The following is a 3227-nucleotide window of genomic DNA, read 5'->3' as shown; positions in this document are numbered from 1 at the left end:
ATATATATATATATATACAGTTCTATTAGGAATATGTTGGGCTAGCTTACCTTTGCTTTTCATTTTGACATGTTTCATTTCGGCTTTGTGATATAAAGTAAAAAGGAGCTTGCAATGTGTAAAAATCGGGCAAATGTCCGTGGTCATCATACTGAGCCATGAAGTTTGTACCTTAATCTAGTGATTGATGAGGCTGGCTTTCAAGTTCTCTCTTAGTTGTACATAGCCATGAAGCTGGTGATGAGGTTGGTGTTGGGTTCTCCACATTCGGAATTTGCCTTATCTTCCGTCGAATTATCTCTGTTTTATAACAAGAAAATTACAATAGTGCCTAGTATTATACATGCACATACAAGAAAAATGTTCCATATAGTTGAAGTCTTTAAATTGTAACGGTTATTCTTTCCTCTTTTCCCAAAGGGATGTTATGGTAATACGTGATGAATCCCAGGAGGACTAAAAACACCCAACTGTTCTTGCTAAGAACTACAAAAAAGGCAAATACGATGGATTTTTTTATTTGAGACTTTTTAGTTGAAGGTTCAATAAACAAGATGGCCGTGAATCTACGAAGCCAAGTACAAATGGATAATCTAAAAGGTAATTTACAAGTAACAATCGATGTTCAAACAAAGAGTTGAAATATAACATTTCATAAATTAACGTAATTTACAAACATAGTTTACATTCCTTCGCTCAAAGTAGTCCGACCTCGTACAAAAGATTATGTAATAACTACTACTTCAATTAATAGCTACCAATTAGGTCGACCCCTTTCCTTCTCAATTCATTTTGGCAATTTCTTGCACACCTTTACGTTCACCATAATATGTAGATCTTCTTTCACAGAGATGCGAACTTGAGATTGAAACATGTGTGATATTTGTTCAGATGTTTCGTTAGTTGCAAAGTTAACCAAAGAAGCGCTAGCTCTAGACAATTGGCTGCTTTATTTTTCTTTGAAAACCCATTTCCAAAATCCACATTTCTTACTGTAGCAAAAAAATAATCGCCCTATATTTTTAGTCTCCTCCACCATGAAACTTTGCTCAAATCTGTGCTCCCAATTTGGGCGTTGGTGTTTCCATGGACAGTCAGCTAAGAAATGCCCCTCAACTCTACAACTGTGACAGATTCCACAATTCTTATAGCCCATTTTGCGATGCGAACATATCACAGAGCATCAACTCAAATAGAAAACACTGTTGTTCGAAGGAAAATAACACAAAGGAATTTGTTGGCAAGCAATATTATGCATCAATAAGAAATTTATAAGTATTCCAACCACAGTTTCTCATGATCCTAGTGGTACACCAGCAAATTGTAATAGAGAGGCAGGTTCCAAACTTAAGCCAACATCATCAAACACCAATTTATATGATGCACATGTGAAACTCAGATTAATTATCCACTGATTATACTGAAACATTGGTGCGAAAATGGTTACAAACGTCCACATGGTCTTTATGTAGGAAATGCCTGATGGCATTGAGGGGACCAATCTAGATGACACACCGGATTTAATAAGTTAGGAGACACGTTTTGGCCCCAGAAAAAGATTCAACCAAATACTATGTTTCACCAAAGATCCAATATCAATGCTAGCAAATCTTACTTCAATAAAGACCAAACTCCTGTAATTCGATTTATCTCAACATGGCAAAAAATAAAAAATAAAAATTGAGAGGCAGGGGATAATGGAAAAACTAAACATGATAATGAAACTTCTAATTGCGCCCAGCAGCTATTACATAGATCCACAATAGTGAAGCAAAAATCCAAACTCGTGTGTAGAGAAATTTGATTGCTACCAATTCAAATGTGGTCTTCTACGTTTAACATTTCAAATATAAAAATAACAGAGCACTGGTAAAATCTTCAATCCAAGGGAAAAAAAAAAAGAAAAAATCACAGGTATATGGAGAGAACGATGAATATAACTAAAACAGATACGATTTTTTTTTTCCAGATTTTTTATCAACAGACATCTGATCTGTAAATATGGAATCTAAATCAACATTATGCATTTATACGCTTACCAGACGAGACTAAGATTAGGTGGAAATGAGAGTTTTCACAAGATTTGTGAAATTCATTTGCATGTGCGAGTGCGCTAGGGCTCCTTGCGGCCGGAGATCTTCAAGCACATGCCGACCGGAGCTTGCTTTCTCCCTTCCGAGACTCGAAATGGGTGGATATGGAGATTTCTGTGAGTTGGGCAGTGAGGAAATTTTGTCCATTCGTGAGTGTAATTTGGGGAAAGTGGGCGGAGAGAGTTTTCAGCCTTTGTTTTATTAATTGGGTAATTCGCATAAAACATCCCGACTTTTTAAGTCTATTGTGGAAAAAGTCTCTACCTTTTATTTTTTGGCATTTTTGCCCTCATTTCAACCTTTCTTTGCTCTGGACGTCCTTCCGTCCATATTCCATCAGTTTTTCCGTTAATTAAAGGGTAATTGGCACAAAACGTCCCTACCTTTCAAGTCTATTGTGGAAAACGTCCATACCTTTCATTTTTTGGCATTTTTGTCCTCATTTCAACCTTTCTTTGCGCTGGACATCCTTCCGTCCATATTCCGTCAATTTTTCCATTAATTAAATACAAAAATACCTTTTTCTTTCCATAAACAAGGATAAAATTGTCCTCACCCACTTCACCCCTTTTTCCTGCCATCAACTTAATCCATAAGTAACAGTAGCAGCAACATGAATTTGAAAATACTTTAAATGATTAAGTTAAATAAAGAAAAAATATCGTGAACACATTATATTTCACAATTCCACAACTACTGTTGCTCTCATCTTGTGTCACTGGAAAAATTTAGAAAGACATATTAAATGGGTAGCCAATTTATAATGAGCCAAAATGGTGAATGACTCTTTTTGGCTCAATGGAGAAGATGAATGGCTCATTTTAAATTGACTCATTATAAATTGACTACCCATTTAATATGTCTTTCTAATTTTTTCCAGTGACACAAGATGACAGCAATGGTAGTTCTGGAATTGTGAAATATAATGTGTTCACGATATTTTTTCTTTATTTAATTTAATCATTTAAAGTATTTTCAGATTCATGTTGCTGCTACTGTTACTTATGGACTAAGTTGATGGCGGGAAAAAGGGGTGAAGTGGGTGAGGACAATTTTACCCTTGTTTATGGAAAGAAAAAGTTATTTTTGTATTTTATTAACGGAAAAACTGACGGAATATGGACGGAAGGACGT

General features: G+C 35.4%; 1 long non-coding RNA gene across 2 annotated transcripts; it reads right to left on the bottom strand.

Annotated features, from left to right (window-relative positions):
* Positions 1 to 589: 589 nt before the first annotated feature.
* LOC111371685 lies at positions 590 to 2297 on the bottom strand. Of its 2 annotated transcripts, none has more exons than XR_002698625.1 (2): positions 2040 to 2297; positions 590 to 1202 (listed from the first exon to the last, which is right to left on the bottom strand). It is a non-coding gene; the product is annotated as an uncharacterized LOC111371685 (long non-coding RNA). The 2 variants fall into 2 exon arrangements; XR_002698624.1 differs by having other exon boundaries at positions 590 to 1124.
* Positions 2298 to 3227: the final 930 nt, after the last annotated feature.

Source organism: Olea europaea, chromosome 22, assembly GCF_002742605.1.
Source record: "Olea europaea var. sylvestris chromosome 22, O_europaea_v1, whole genome shotgun sequence".
Classification (NCBI taxonomy): domain Eukaryota; kingdom Viridiplantae; phylum Streptophyta; class Magnoliopsida; order Lamiales; family Oleaceae; genus Olea; species Olea europaea.
This window is presented reverse-complemented; position numbering and strand designations above follow the sequence as displayed.